Source organism: Triticum dicoccoides, chromosome 1B (assembly GCF_002162155.2).
Source record: "Triticum dicoccoides isolate Atlit2015 ecotype Zavitan chromosome 1B, WEW_v2.0, whole genome shotgun sequence".
Classification (NCBI taxonomy): domain Eukaryota; kingdom Viridiplantae; phylum Streptophyta; class Magnoliopsida; order Poales; family Poaceae; genus Triticum; species Triticum dicoccoides.
This window is the reverse complement of record NC_041381.1, coordinates 411,869,226-411,886,106: the sequence shown is the minus strand read 5'-3', so window position 1 is coordinate 411,886,106 and position 16,881 is coordinate 411,869,226.

The following is a 16,881-nucleotide window of genomic DNA, read 5'->3' as shown; positions in this document are numbered from 1 at the left end:
TTCCTGCCCAAGGGAAGGTTACTCCCACTCCCAATCCTGGCGAGAGCGTGGTGTTCATGTCTCACTTCCTTCGGGGGTTAGGCTTCCCGATGGACCCCTTCTTGAGGGGGCTCACGTTTTATTATGGGCTGGAATTTCATGATTTGGATCCGGAGTCTATCCTCCATACCTCATCGTTTATGGTTGTATGCGAAGCCTTCCTCCGCATTACCCCTCACTTCGGGTTGTGGCTCAAAACCTTCGAAGTGGAACCGAAGATGATCAGGGAGCAGCTAGCAGAGTGCAGAGGGGCTGTCATAAGCAAGAATGTTGACGCTCCATGGCCCGAGGGCTCTTTTCAAGAGGAGCTTGGTTTGTGGCAACATGAGTGGTTCTACATCACCACTCCCAGGGGCACCAGATGGGTGGCGCCACCTGCCTTTCGCTCGGGCCCTCCACAACGGCTGGCGTCATGGGTCAACAAGGGGCTAGACTGGGGGCCGTCCAAGGACGTACCACTGCTGCAGGGCCGTATTCGAGACCTCCAAGAGAGGGAGATCAATCTGGTTGTAGTGGCGCAGGTCATGCTAATTCAGCGCCTTCTGCCTTGCAAACGTCGCCCCCTCCGCCTATGGGAATTCAATCCGGAGGGACCGCGAGCTCTCCAACACTTCATGGGTGCGAAGCCTGTGGAGATGTATAAACTGTTCTTCGGATCACAAGGGATGTGTCCGGAATTGACCGAGGACGCAGGTCTGAGCTACAATCGCCCGGATAGTCAAGTAAGTAGTCCTGTGCCTGGACACATTGTCCGTACATTTATCATAAACTTGCCCTTTAAAGAGCTGTCCCTTGAACAGGAGTGGATAGCAAAAGCAAAACTAATAAGGTGTCCGCCCCCCCTAAGACCACGCCGGATCCTATGTTAACCAAGATGCTAGAGGTCGCGCCTTTGGAGGAGGGCAAAGGGGGGAACAGGAAAGCCACTGCCTCTGCTAAGGAGGCTCTCAAAAAAGGGGGGATGGAGAATCCCTCCCTCCAGGGGGGGAAGAGGACCGCTTCTGAAGATCCGGAGGCCAAGGCCTCAAAGCGGGGGAAGAAATTCTCACCAGAGGGTCCTGCGCCGGGAGAGGCCCCGGCCGCACTATTTCCCCAAGGAAATCAGCCCTCCAGTGAGCCGTAAGTAGAAAGGGGAGTTTTGTAATAAGGGACATCCCCGTTTTTATTTATGAAGATAAACAAAGTTTTACCTTGTAGTGCGGATCTCAGCCCTTCTCAGCAGAGCTCATCTTCGGGGGATCTTCATCCGGAGATGATGGAGAGCGAAACACCTCCATCTGCCGCACCGTCAGGCGGGGCAGACGACCCTGAGGTGTCATCACGGAGGGTTTCCCCGAGTCCGGCGGGGCCGGAAGGTTCGGCACCAACTGGTGTATGGTCGGTGGAGCTGCAGGATCTGCTTGGGCGAGCATCTATCTCAGAAGATCACTGTACATTAATGGGTATGGTGATTGAAAGGATTTCATCTGCCGAGAGCGGATTACATGAAGCCGTCAGAAGTTTACTGACGGGGTTTGAGGTACGCAAAAATGATATACCTTCTGACAGTTTTGCATATAGAATGCGCCCTGTATAGATAGTAGCCCCTGAGACTCGGTACGTTGTCAAAGGTGACAACGTGCCGGGGATCATAATCTCAGTTGTAAGATGTTGCCCTTCCTATATAGGTGGCGGAGCGTTCGGTGGCCATCCGGACTGATGGATTTGCCGAACTGAAGCGGCAACTTGATGTTGCGGATGCGGACATCACGCTGGTCAATAAGTGACTTCACGAGTCACAAGGTATGTGGCTTCTCCGCGGACACCTGGTAAGGGAGCTTGACACCTGTCGGAGTAATGGGCCATGGGTAGGCTAACCCGAGTCCCAGGACCTTTCAAGTCATCGGGGCAGGCCGCGCCCCTCGGGCCAAGTCCCAGGAGCGACTCCAAAATATGCTGAGTCCCAGACGACGACTCCAAGACAAGCCAAGTCCCAGACGACGACTCCAAGACAAGCCGAGTCCCAGACGGCGACTCCGAGATAAGCCGACTCCAAGCTGGCGACCTCCAGAGAGGCCGACTATGGAGAGTCGGCCCACGACCCCTCCCTCATCTTGAAGTATGATGTGGGGTACGGTCACGGCGTGGCCGTTCCCCACCTTCTTACGAAGGGCCGGCATGGCTACAGTGAGCCGTATCGCTGGAAGATCTCCGGCGAGGCGCGGCACTGTTGCCATGCCTGCCCTCACCTCAGCCACAGTGCGCAATGCACTGTGCCCACGATGCCAGCCCTTATGACCCGAAGGCGGCGGGGCCGCCTGTCAGTGGGCGGGCCAAAGGCGGCCTGAGCGCCCCGAAGACGGGCCTGTGGGAGTCGGCCTCCCTGGAGTCGGCCGACTCCTCCCCAGGGCCCCACGAGCCATTAACCAGATAGGATGGGGAATGGCGACAGTGATTGCCCGATAGACGGCGGCACTGTTGCCACGACCCCATGACCAAGCCTGCGTCATCAGGAGTGCGCTACAGTATCAAGCCTGTCCGCGGGACCCGCCAGTCGGCGGGCCCCAGAAGCCGGCGGGGAGGACGGCGGCCTGAGAGACAGACGGCTGGGACCCGCGCCCAGCCGGATTACTATTGTACCCCCGGGGGGTAGGCCTATATAACCCCCCCGGGGCACCCATGCAAAGGGTTCGGATCTAGATAGAGATAGACCAGATAGCACAGAGAGGAGAGAGCTAGCCTTGCCCTCACCTGCCTCCCGAAACAGCTCCAGGAGCACCATTGTAGTCACTTTGCCTTAGTGATCATGCGGAGACCCCGCAGAGTAGCAGTAGGGGTGTCATCTCCTAGGAGAGCCCTGAAGCTGGGTAAGTTCCGTCGGCGTGCATGTCTTTGCCTCATCCCGCTTCCAGGAACCGGAGACGTTCTACTCGCTCCCACCATGATAAGCCATCCTTTGGCATATGTCGTATCCAACCCCTGACATTTGGCGCCCACCGTGGGGCGAGTTGCACCGTCGTCCGGAGATCTGCTGTGGATGGGAACCCTATTCCTCCCCGGAGAGCACAGCCAGCCCGGCACGCCGGATGGCGTCTGTGCCGACGCGCTGCACGGCGCTGAGATCGCCTGTGCGGCCAGCTGCCTCACCGATCTTGTCGGCGAGGTTCACCTCTCCGATGAGCCTGCGTCCGACGTAGGCACGAGTGGCCCCGAGAGCCTCCTCGCGGGCCTCCTCGACCAACTCCACGTCGCCGGCGAGCCTGCCGCGGACCTGGAGTCCATACGATCCACCGACCCGATGCTGGTCGACTCCGACACCGCGTCGCTCGACGTGTTCCCCACCAACGTGGTGGTCTACGACGAGCCGCTCTCTTACGCGGGTAGCGGCGGAAGCACCGTCACTGAGGTTCTCGTCCTCGAGCACGGCGAGTGCTCCGGTGAAGGAGCGCACGACCCGCTTGACACGGCCCTGTGAGACCTCGCAGCGCCAATTCCGGAAGACGTCGACGCCGAGACGCTGGAGGCGCTCCGCCTTCAGCTCGTCGAGGGCGCGAAGAAGCTGGCAAGCATGAGGCGCTTGTCAGAAGCCTACCAACGCGAGATGGATCGCGCCGTAGGCGGCTCACCGGCTCCAACCGGGCCTAGCCGCCTAGGCGCGGTCTGACAGTGCGGCGCAGCAATCACCAACATCTTCGGGGCCAATCGCCCTGTGTATGCCACACCCGCATAGAATATCCGTGCTGCCCAGGCGGCGGCAAACGAGCTCGACAACTTCGAAGGCGAAGAGCGCCGCATAATGACGGAGCGAGTTCAGCAGCTCCTCGACGCGGCTGCCGCGCAGAATGGTGCCGGCTGCCGCACCAAGGCGCCGCAGCGCCAAAGCGATGACTCACCGCCTCGCCGAGACTAGGGTGCGACGTCTCGGATGCCGACTGGCGGGGCCCGTGGGAAGAAGGACAAGGAGCCGGCTGTCAGCCACAGTCGGACTCACATCACCATTGAGCGCGACCAAGACGGCCGCCCCAAAGCGGTGGAACGGCGGGATGACTACCTGCCTCCCCCTCCTCGCAGAGAAAGGCGAGTCTCCTCGTCGCCCGTGGAACATCCGACTCTCGGCGACCGCCTTGGCCGCCGAGAGGGAGTCGGAGAGAACGACGCCCGCCACCGGATCGACCGACTCCACCGATCCCTGGCGCTGGAAGAAGAAGACGAGTTGGGTCCCCCCTGCTTTGGACCCCGCATCCGAGATGAGCCCTTCCCCAAAGGGTTCACGCTCCCCCGCGACACGCCCAAATATACCGGCACTGTGAAGCCGGAAGATTGGCTGATCGACTACTCCACAGCCGTCAACATAGCGAACGGCAACAAGCGTGTTGCCGTAAGATACGTCCCGCTCATGCTCCAGGGCTCGGCCCGGATGTGGTTAAACAGTCTGAAGCCTCACAACATCAACAGCTGGGTCGACTTCACCGAGGCTTTCGTCCGCAACTTCACGAGCACGTACAAGCGACCTCCCAAGCCACGCCAACTCTCCTTGTGCGTGCAAGGCCCTGACGAGTCTACTCGCGACTACCTCACGCGCTGGGGAAAACTCCGGAACTCCTGCGAGGGCGTGCACGAGGTGCAGGCCATTGAGTACTTTACTGCCGTGTGCAGAGAAGGCACCTCCTCAAGCACAAGCTCCTCTGCGACGAGCCGGAGACCCTTGATGAGCTGCTGATCACAGCAGACAAGTACGCCACGGCCGATTCCTCCATGAAGGCGGAGATTCGGGTCAGCACAACTGGCAAAGTCGCCCCACAGGCTCCAAGAACTCCGGCTGGGGACACCAGTCGGTGGCAACGGCAGAATGACCAGAAGCGCAAAGCCCTGCAGCCGACTTCCAGTGGTCGGCAAGTGGCAACAGTAGAGGACTAGCAGTTGGAGGGACCGCCTCCGGCGAAACGACAGAAGGGCGGAAAGTCCAACTGGCTGCCGGCTTTCTCCTACGAGCAGACTCTAGATGGTCCCTGCAAATTCCACAGCGGCGCGAAACCGTCAAACCTCACCACCAGGAAATGCCACTGGCTGACCAGAATCGCCAAGGGGGACGGCCTCCTCCACTGCCGCCCCAGCAGCCGGCCGTCAGGCCAGTCGGCGCGATACAAGACGAGTTCCCGGATGAGCACGAAGCCTATGTGGTGTTCACCAGTGTAGCAGATGACCGACGCAGCAGGCGCCAGCAGCAGCAAGAAGTGAATGCGGTTGCATCAAGTCCCCCAGAGTTCATGCATTGGTCCGAAAAGCCTACAGTTGGAGCAGAGCTGATCACCCATAGGTGATGCCGAGTCCAGGCTCCTACGCCTTGGTCTTAGGCACCACACTCGCCACTGATAGGTGGGCCACTCGCTTTTCGCGGGTACTGATAGACGGGGGCAGCAGTATCAACATCTTGTACAAGGATACAATGGAGAAATTAGGAATCAAGCGCAGACAGCTTCAAAGCAGCCGGACTATGTTCCACGGAATCGTCCCTGGCCTTTCCTGCTCACCAATCGGCAAGATCCTGATAGATGTCCTCTTCGGAGACAAGGATCATTTCCTCCGAGAGCCAATTTGGTTTGAGGTGGTGGACCTTGAAAGCCCATATCATGCATTGCTTGGCCGACCCGCCTTGGCCAAGTTCATGGCGGTCCCCCACTACGCCTACCTCAAGATGAAGATGCCGAGTTCCAAGGGAATGCTAACCGTGTCCGGCGACTACAGGAAGTCTTCCGCCTGCGCGGCCGAAAGCAGTCGGTTGGCCGAGTCCTTGGTGATCGCGGCTGAGAAACAGCTTCTTGATCGGGTCGTGGCGATGGCCGGCAAGCAGCCCGAGTTATCGCCCGACCCCAAGGACTCGGAAGCAGAAGGGTCATTCAAGCCAGCCAAAGAAACAAAGAAGATACCGTTGGACCCAGAGCACCCGGAGAGGTACGCTGTCATGGGCACAGGCCTTGACAGCAAATAGGAAGGCGAGCTCGTCGATTTCCTCCGTGAGAATCGTGACATCTTCGCATGGTCCCCCAAGGACATGCCTGGTGTCCCGACGGAATTCGCCGAGCATAAATTACACATCCGGTCTGATATGAAGCCCGTCAGGCAGCCCTTGCGCCGCCTGTCAGAAGAAAAAAGAAGAGTTGTTGGAGAAGAAATAGCTCGGCTCCTGGCAGCCGGCTTCATCGTGGAAGTGTTTTTTCCAGAGTGATTGGCAAACCCGGTACTGGTGTTGAAGAAGAACAAGAAGTGGCGGATGTGGATTGATTACACGAGCCTCAACAAAGCTTGCCCCAAGGACCCATTTGCTCTGCCAAGAATCGATCAGGTGATAGACTCCACAGCCGGATGCGAGCTATTGAGTTTCCTAGACGCATATTCAGGATATCACCAGATCAAGCTGAACCCGGCTGACAGACTGAAGACCGCCTTCATCACGCCGTTTGGAGCCTTCTGCTACCTGACCATGACGTTCGGCTTAAGAAACGCCGGCGCCACCTTTCAGCGTTGCATGCAGAAGTGCCTCCTGAAGCAACTCGGCAGAAATGCCCACGTCTATGTGGATGATGTAGTGGTGAAGACAGAGAAGCGTGGAACCTTGCTGGAGGACCTCAAGGAAACCTTTGAGAATCTGCGCCGATTCCAGATCAAGCTCAACCCAAAGAAGTGCGTTTTTGGAGTACCAGCCGGCCAGCTCCTCGGTTTCCTGGTCTCCGAATGCGGCATAGAGTGCAATCCTGTGAAGTTCAAGGCCATCGAGAGGATGGAAGCACCCAGACGACTGTTAGATGTGCAGAAGTTCACTGGCTGTTTGGCATCCATCAGCCGATTCATCAGTCGGCTGGGCGAGAAGGCTCTCCCCTTGTATCAGCTCATGAAGAAGACGACCTTCTTTGAGTGGACTCCCAAGGCGGACGAGGCTTTTCTCCAACTAAATAAGATGTTGACTACTCCCCCTGTGCCGGCGGCTCCGACTCCCAAAGAGCCCATGCTCCTATACATTGCCGCCACCAGCCGAGTAGTCAGCACAGTCATTGTAGTCGAGCGCAAGGAGCAAGGCAAGGCGCTACCTGTCCAGAGACCAGTATATTACTTGAGCGAGGTACTGTCGGCCTCCAAGCAGAACTACCCCCATTATCAGAAGATATGCTACGGCGTGCATTTTGCCGCCAAGAAATTGAAGCCTTACTTCCAAGAGCATCCAATCATTGTGGTCTGCACAGCTCCACTGGCCGAGATCATCGGAAGCCGAGATGCTTCTGGCCGAGTGGCCAAATGGGCCATCGACCTGGCCCCCTACACCATCTACTATGAGCCCCGCACCGCCATCAAGTCGCAAGCACTGGCCGACTTCCTCGTCGACTGGGCCGAGACCCAGTATCTGCCGCCAGCGCCCGACTCCACCCATTGGCGGATGCACTTTGATGTCTCCAAGATGCGCACCGGCTTGGGAGCCGGCGTCGTCCTCACTTCCCCCAAGGGCGACAAGCTCAGATATGCGCTGCAGATCCACTTCACCGCCTCCAATAACGTGGCCGAGTACGAGGCGCTCATCCACGGGCTCCGACTTGCCAAAGAACTCGGCATTCGCCGGATCCTGTGTTATGGCGACTCTGACTTGGTGGTCCAGCAATCATCCGGCGATTGGGACGCCAAGGACGCAAATATGCCGAGCTACCGTTTCCTCGTCCAGCAACTCAGCGGATACTTCGAGGGGTGCGAGTTCCTCCACGTGCCAAGGAACGACAACGACCAAGTAGACGCCTTGGCATGAATCGGCTCCACCCGCCAGGCAATACCATCTGGTGTCGCCATCCGGCGCCTCCTCAAGCCTTCTATCAAGCCGTCACCAGAATCAGATTCAATCTTTGTGCCGGCTCCGCCTGAGGAAAACGGATCCGACTCCAAGAAACACACAGTCGAAGCCGGCCCGGGGACTTCAGAACCCGGCCCGGGGACTGCAGTGGCAAGATCGAAGACTCCAGAGCTCGGACCGGGGACTGCTCCAGTCGGCCCCGGGACTTTGTCAAATCAGCAAGCAGCTGCGGAATCCAACCCGCCGCCTCCCAGCCCGGCCGCCCTTGTCCAAGTCGCACTAGTGGCAGTTGAAGAAATAGCTGCACCTTCATGGGCCCAGCCCATCCTTAGGTTCTTAGTAAACAGAGAGCTGCCAACTGATGAAATCTTGGCTCGGCAAGTGCAACGCCGAGCAGCAGCCTACACCATAGTCAACAGAGAGCTGGTCAGGCGCAGCGTTATCGGCGTCTTCCAACACTACGTCGAGGCAGAACAAGGCCAAGCAATCCTCAGAGACATCCATGAAGGCGAGTGCGGTCACCACGCGGCCTCCAGGGCACTCGTCGCCAAAGCCTTCCGGCACGGTTTCTTCTGGCCAACCGCCTTGGAAGAGGCCAAAGAGTTAGTCCAAAAGTGCAAGGGGTGCCAGATTTTCCATTCCAAGCCACTTCAGCCAGCTTCCGCACTCAAGACTATCCCCATCGCCTGGCCCTTTGCGGTCTGGGGCCTGCACATGGTGGGACCATTCAAAAGGGCACGAGGTGGCTTGACTCACCTACTTGTCGCAGTGGACAAGTTCACCAAGTGGGTGGAGGTGAAACCCATCAAGAAGTTGAATGGTCCGACTGCAGTGACCTTCATCGCTGACATCACAACTCGGTACGGCATCCCACACAGCATCATCACCGACAATGGCATGAATTTTGCCAAAGGCGCCTTGGCCCATTTCTGCGCGACGCAGGGCATCCGACTGGACTTAGCGTCCGTTGCCCATCCGCAGTCAAACGGCCAGGTGGAGCGAGCGAACGGCCTCATCTTATCCGGCATCAAGCCTCGACTCGTCGTACCGCTGGAGCGATCTGCCGGCTGTTGGCTTGAGGAGCTGCCAGCCGTCCTCTGGAGTCTGCGCATGACTCCAAACAAGTCAACCGGCTTCACACCCTTCTTCCTCGTCTATGGTGCAGAAGCCGTCATCCGAACGGACATAGAGTTCGACTCCCCGCGAGTCACCATGTACACCGAGGAAGAAGCAGAAGAAGCACGTCAAGACAGCGTCGATCTGCTGGAAGAGGGCCGGCTGTTGGCACTCAGCCGGTCCAGCATCTACTAGCAGAGTCTGCGTCGATACTACAACAGGAAGGTCAGGCCAAGATCTTTCCAAGAAGGTGACCTTGTGCTCCGGCTGATCCAGCGAACAACCGGCCAGCACAAGCTGTCGGCACCTTGGGAAGGCCCCTTTATCATCAGCAAGGTGCTAGGGAACGACGCCTACTATCTGATCGACGCTCAGAAGCCCCGAGCGCGCAAGAGGGACGACTCCGGCAAAGAGACAGAGCGCCCGTGGAATGCAAATCTTCTTCGAAGATTTTACAGTTGATGCAGTATGTATCACACTACCCCTTTGTATTAAAGTACTAAGACCTTGGGCCCCCCGAGACGAGCTCGGGGACTGCCCTTTTTGTTATCTGTATGATAAGAATTATGCCTTCGAGTACATTACTTTCATTACAAGCCGCTTGGCACCGGGCCAGACTAGTCGGCCCGGGGACTCGCCGCCTTGCACTATGAGGAGCTTCCCGCAGTCAGACAAGTAGTGCGCGGTGCCCAATCCGCCTCCTGGCAAAGCCGCAGCTCGCAGAGCGACTGTGAGGCAGGCAGGAGTGAGGAAGAACGGGCGCCCACACGAAAAATGGCTAAGGACCTAAAGCACGAACATAGCGTAAGACGGCCTCCAGCATTTCTGAAGCAGACAGCCGACTCATGAGTAGCCGGCTTGCCGTCTTTATTAGCCTCTATCAAGGACGACCGACTCTTGGGTAGTCGGCATGTCGCTTTCTATCCGACTTGCTAAAGAAACTCTAAACGGCCAAGTACTTGCCTTCCCGAAGTAGCCAAGCACTTGACCTAGTGACAGTCCGCAGAGCGGCTGTCCGACTGGCAAGGCAGCGACTAAAGGAAGGCGGCAAAGGGAAAAGCCTAAAGAGCAGCAAGCAAGGAAAGACGGAAATCGGATAAATATTTACATAGGCCCTTGGCCGAATCTTCGAATAGAAGTTCAAGATACACCCCGCGGGTGGAATTGTTCGAATCTAACAAAGTTTTCAAAAGATTACTAAGACAGACAAGCAGAGGCGAAAAAGGCAGCCTAGGAGGCGGCATCTGGGATCGAAGGATCGGAGGAGATGGCGGTGTCAGGCGCCGGGGCAGTCGGCTGGGCGGTCTCGGTTTGATCGCCTCCAGCGGCAGTCGCCTTCTCTCGACGCGGCTCGTTGCTGGAGGCGCGGTCGAGCTGAGGCTGGCCGCCTGCTCCGTCTTCTGGCACCTCCGCCTCGCCTTCGTCCTCCGCCTCGTCCTCCTCCTCGGTGCTGGAGTCGATCACCTCCGCCAAGTCCTCGCCATACTCCGGGTTCATCCCGAACCACTCTGGCGGCACTTCCTCGCCGCCTTCAGCCCGCTTGGGCACGAAGACACTGGTGTCCGTGTACTCGGCGATGGCCGCCGCACGCTCGATAAGGGCGCCCTCCACAGCCTCCAGCTCGGCCTGGGCTTCTGACCGGAACGCGGCCAGACGGTCCAGGTCTAGCCCCGGATACCACGCCTTGACGAACTCCAAGGCCCGGCGCGCTCCGGCCCGGGCCGAGGAACCCTTCCAAGCCTCAAGACGACCGGCGGCAACTTCCATCCAGTCGGCGGTCCGACTGGCGGTGCGCAGAGCCGGCATGTCCGGCCACAAAGCGGCAACCGCCTGGGCGTCGGCACGCTGAAGCTGGTGCATCCGCCGGTGGGCCGGACGAAGACGGGCTTCAATGCTCAGAAGCTGCTCATCGATGGTTTAGGGGGCATTAGCGGCGATCACCTCACCGTCTGCCCTTCGCGCCTCACGAGCAACCTGGATGGCCAGAGGGACTGCCTGCGAGTGACCAGGGAAGAAGTGTGCCAAGACAAAAAAGAGGCAAGTCGAAAAATCAGAAGTCGGCCTGACACATAGTCGGAAGCCCGAAGAAATGAAAGAAATGTACCATCAACAATATCCTCGATCTCGTGGAAGCCGAAGGTCAGCATCGCCTCCCTGTCAGTCCAGGAGGAGCACTCGCTCTCGAACTCGGCCAGGAGAGCGGCCTCCTTCTTCTCGGCCTCGTCCTGCGCCTTCTTGAGCAGCTCCTTCTGCTCGGCCAGCTGCGCTGCCAGCAGGTCGCGCTCTGCGACAAGCTTGCCACACTCCTCCTCCTTGGCACGCCGGGTGGTATTGGCCTCGCCCAGCTGCTCCTGAAGAGCGGCGTTGGCGCCTGAAGAATGAAAGAAGAGACAAATAAGTCGTCAGCAAAGAAGATCGCCGGGAAGATCCGGCCCGACTGCTCAGCAGTCGGCCCGAATCTCGGGGACTATAGCCCGCGGGTGCGCCAGCGCGCCCCCGCGAAGAAGAAGAACTTACTCCGGCTTTTCGACAAGTCGGCAGCGCGCTTGCTTAACTCCTCAACATTGCGGTTGAAGGCAGTGGCGCGGAGGTTGTGATACTCCTGCGATAAGTCATTGAAGACAAAGTTAGTATTTGGAACTCGCCAGAGGGAGTTCCGAACCGCCTGCTCAGCAGCCGGCCCGGAACTCGGGGACTACACCCAGTGGGTGCGCTGGCGCGCCCCCACAGAGAAAAACAAGAATCAAAAAGGAAAAGAAACTTACTCGGACGGCCGTCCGCGCTGCTAGATGCGCCCTGGTGCAAGTTTGAAGGGCGTCGCCTTTAGCACGCAGCTTCGCCTGAACGTCCAGAAGCGCTTGATTCAGCGGCCCGGTGCCGCCTCCGCGCAACCACCCGGTGGGCGCGGCGCTTGTGGCCTTGGCGTCTAGGGTTGCCGAGCTGGCAGCGCCGGTCTCCCGAGGTCGCGGCGCCGAGGTCGCCCTCTCAAGACGGCAGCGCACCGGCGAGGCGACTTGGAGAAGCAGCCGCGCCTCGGCCTCGTCCATGACCGGCAGCTCCGACGGACCCACCGGCTGTTTGTTGTGCGGTCTCCCAGACGGTAGTGGAGGCGCCGGTGGCGGCACAAGAGTGTTCGACATAGAGGCCTCGCCGCTCTCCTTCTCCACAAAGGGGTTCTCGGTGCCGGCCTCTCCGGTCTGCCCCGTGAACTCCGGAGACGGCGGTGCAGACGACAGTGGGTGGACGAGCATCACCGATCAGCGATGCGCTGCCTCCTCGGCACGCCGTCTCGCTGCAAGGGCGGCTTCGGCATCCTCCAGCTTCTTCTGGGCGGAGGCGGCTGCCCTGTCGGGCTCCGCCTTCTCCAGACGTTCGGCCTCCTCCTCCTCACGCTTCTCCCGTGCATTTCGCTCCGTCGCCTCCCGGAGGTCGGCGGCGGGGTCGGCCCGCCGAGTATTGGCGGACGTCTCGGCCGACCCCATGATGGAGGGGACGGCGACTCTCTCAAGGGAAAGAGGGGCCCTGAAGAAGAATGGAGGGAGAATAAAAGAAGACTCGGACAAGATTCAACGAAGGAAAATAAAAAAGCACAAAGACTTACGCAGAGACTAGCGGCGGCCTTCTCACTTCCCTATGGAAGCGATTGGCCTTCGCGGCCGCCTCCTCCCGTTTGGTCGCGGAGGCCGCCCCCTTGAACTTCTTCAATTTGCCACCGGGCGCACTCGGCCTGGCGTGACGCCTCTTCGCGCCGCCTTGGCCAGCCAGGCCGGTGGAGAAGCCAGCGCCCGACGAGCCGACCCTCGGCTGGTGGCGCAGGGCGACTTCCCCTTCGGCGGCGTCGTCAGGCCAGTCGGTGAAGGTGGCCGAGGGCCTGAAGTCGCCTTCTGTTCCTTCTCCCCCGCCTTCGGCGTAGGCTTCCATCGCCGCCGCCCCCAAGTCGGGGTCGTCGACGTCACTGTCCGTACGATCGGGGACAAACTCGCGAGGCTGTCTCGTGGCGCCGGCTGCAGGCTGCATGAGGGGGTTCTAGCTCAGAAGAAACCGACAAGAGTCAGAAGCCGGAGTCGGCCGCAAAGAAGACAAAACAATAGGGGGACACGACTTACCACTGGTGGGGGGTTGTCGCGCGAGTACGGCTCCTTGCCGAACTGCCAGTCCTCCTCGAACTCGCAGTGCGCGATATGGTTCACCAAGTTCGCCACCTCCTTGCGGGGCATCTCCTTGGTGCTCATCTGACTTGGGTCTCGGAGGCCGCTCATCTGACAGATCAGGTGAGGCCGGCCTTGGAGCGGGAGAACTCGGCGCGCCATGAAGGCGGCCAGCAAGTCGGCCCCGACGAGACCCTCCAACCGCGTCAAGACTCGGAGTCGCGCTACGGCGGCAGCTCCGGCGGGAGTCAACGTCTTGACTCGGTGAGACCAGCTGGGGAGCCTCCCAGTTAGGGGGGCGGCGTTGTAAGGCGGCAGGTTGACCCAGCCGCCGTCGGAGGTGAGGTTCTTCATGTAGAAATATGAGCGCTGCCACATCTTCACCGACTTGATCAGCGTGATGGGAGGAAAGGGGTTGTCGGCCGTCGAGCGCCGCACCGCGATGTAGGCGCCGCACTGGGCCGGCACGCCGGTGATGTGCGTGCCGAGCTTAGAAGAGAAGAATTCTCCCCACAGCTCGATGGTGGGGAGAACGCCGAGGAAACCTTCACACAGAGTGGCGAAGGCGGAGAGCAACACCATCGTATTCGGAGTGAGGTGGTGCGGTTGAAGGCTGTGGAACTCCAAGAACGAGCGGAAGAAGCCGCTCGCCGGCAGCCCCAGGCCGCGCATGAGGTGCGAGCGGAAGATGACCTGCTCGCCCTCCTCCGGCGCCGGCCGGATCTCCCCTCCGGCGCGGCGCGGGCGCGCACGAGGTCCGCGCTGGGAAGACGGCGTGTCTGGCGGAGGAACTCGATGTGTTCCTCTTCTACCTCTGAGCCGTCCCACACGCCGGAGCGTAGGGCGGGGGCCGCGGCGGAGGAAGAGCTCATCGCCGTGGTGTGGAGTGCTCTTGCTCAACGGCGGAGGCAGGAGGGAGAGAATGCAGGATGAGGCGGGGGAGCGGGGAAGAAGGGTGCGCGTGCTGTGCCGCTCCGCTCCACCCGCCTACTTATAGCCCTGTGGGCTGAGAAGCCGAGGGGGCGGGCGTGGGATTAACTGCGCACGATGCCCCATGCCGCCCCACAATTTACCCCACGAAGTTACTGCGCGCAGTAACAACGTGGGAAAACCAACCATCCACGGCCGCAACGGATCCGTTCATATGCCGAGGCACGATAGTGGCGGGCCCCGCCTGACGGCCCGTCCCGTCGCGCGCGTGGGCAGGCAGACTGTCCTCTCCACGTGGCGCCACGCGATAGGACCACCCTGATGGCTGCGGGGAAGCGTATCAGGCACGCCGCCTGGTTTCCCGCCGCGACTTTCGAGCTACGGCTCTTCGCTAAAAAACATCCGACTCTCGACAGTCGGCCCAAGGGAAGACGGCAGCCGAGTTCCAGAATCTGCTCCGGGAAGGTTGAAACTGTTGAAGCCCCACAATGCAGCGTCCGCAGAGCTTCACCAGCTTCGGGGACTACTATCGGAGTAATGGGCCATGGGTAGGCTAACTCGAGTCCCAGGACCTTTCAAGTCATCGGGGCAGGCCGCGCCCCTCGGGCCGAGTCCCAGGAGCGACTCCAAAATATGCTGAGTCCTAGACGACGACTCGAAGACAAGCCGAGTCCCAGACGACGACTCTAAGACAAGCTGAGTCCCAGACGGCGACTCCGAGATAGGCCGACTCCAAGCTGGCGACCTCCAGAGAGGCCGACTATGGAGAGTCGGCCCACGACCCCTCCCTCATCTCGAAGTACGATGTGGGGTACGGTCATGGCATGGCCGTTCCCCACCTGCTTACGAAGGGCCGGCATGGCTACAGTGAGACTTATCGCTGGAAGATCTCCGGTGAGGCGCGGCACTGTTGCCATGCCTGCCCTAACCTCAGCCACAGTGCGCAATGCACTGTGCCCACGACGCCAGCCTGTACGACCCGAAGGCGGCGGGGCCGCCTTTCAGTGGGTGGGCCGAAGGCGGCCTGAGCGCCCCGAAGACGGGCCTGTGGGAGTCGGCCTCCCTGGAGTCGGCCGACTCCTCCCCAGGGCCCCATGAGCCATTAACCAGATAGGATGGGGAATGGAGACAGTGATCGCCCGATAGACGGCAGCACTGTTGCCACGACCCCATGACCAAGCCTGCATCATCAGGAGTGCCGCTACAGTATCAAGCCTGTCCGCGGGACCCGCCAGTCGGCGGGCCCCAGAAGCCGGCGGGGAGGACGGCGGCCTGAGAGACAGGCGGCTGGGACCCGCGCCCAGCCGGATTGCTATTGTATCACCGGGGGGTAGGCCTATATAAACCCCCCGGGGCACCCATGCAAATGGTTCGGACCTAGATAGAGATAGACCAGATAGCACAGGGAGGAGAGAGTTAGCCTTGCCCTCACCTGCCTCCCGAAACAGCTCCAGGAGCACCATTGTAGTCACTTTGCCTTAGTGATCATGCGGAGACCCCGCAGAGCAGCAATAGGGGTGTTATCTCCTAGGAGAGCCCTGAAGCTAGGTAAGTTCCGCCGGCGTGCATGTCTTCGCCTCATCCCGCTTCCAGGCACCGACGACGTTCTACTCGCTCCCACCATGATAAGCCATCCTTTGGCATTTGTCGTATCCAACCCCCGACAACGCCCGTGCCTTACAACATGTATGCTTAATGCAGATGGTGCCGCTGCTATGGAGGACCTTCGGGCGGAGCTCGCCCGAGCCAAGGAGCAAGCCAGAAAAAGTAATGTGGCTGCCTTGAAGGCGGCCGAAGAGCTAAAAGCCGAACAGGCTGCTCACTGCCGAAGCAGGGAGGAAATGGCTGTGAAATTAAAGAATGCTGCCGACCGCCGCCAGCTTCTTGAAAAAGAAGGTCGAGTGGTGCAAGAGGACCTGAAGAAGGCCACTGCCGAGGCCAAGGATGCTCGCTCTGCGATGAGAGCTATGAAGGAGGAGCTACGTCAAGCCGGAGATATCGCGGCTGGAAAACCCGTTCTGCTGCGGAGGAAATTCGTGGATCCTAAATATGCTCAGCTGGACCGGTTGTGGAGTGTGGAGGATGCATATCTAGACCTGGCGGCAAGTGCTGCGGATGCGGCCGAACACTTCCGAGACCAACAAGATCGTGAAGTGGAAAAGGATTTTTGGTCGCAGTTCCATAATCCGGAGCGTCCACTTCCCTTAACCGATCGCTTGGCCGAATGGGCGGGGCTGAATAGGTTATCCGGACTTGCCATGAAGTCTGTCCTGACTCATTTGTGGCCAAAGAGGCCCGAGCCGAAGAGTTATTTTGGCTTGGTGCAGTGGTTCCTTGGTGCGGTGCCGCATATTAGTGCAATGAAGCAGTCAGCATGCATAGAGGGTGTGCAGATGGCTCTCGCCCGTGTCAAGACATACTGGGCAGAGATGAAGGCCACTGACGTTGCATCCTAGGATTCGGAACGAAGCCGAGTACCTGCCGAGCACTACTTTGAGGAAGTCCTTCAGGGCGCTCGTTTAATAGAGACGAAGTGCTCGAAGGATATTATGTTCAAATGACATGTATGATTTGTGAAGCAATGTTTCAATATAATATAAGGGCTTTTTATACTTGTGCGTTCAAGTAGTACAGTACCTCCTGTGCGGCCATTAATGTATGTATATAACCTGAAAGATGGCAGTCCTTGGCTTCAGCCCCCACGCACATAGCGCGGGGGTGTTTACAAAAAAGCGCATTTTCACACTTTTATCCAAGGTCTTGGTCCTGTGAAGGAGGTGATAGCGTAGCAAACTAGGCAACCGGACTATAATGCTTTATCACTTTCACTTAGCCATA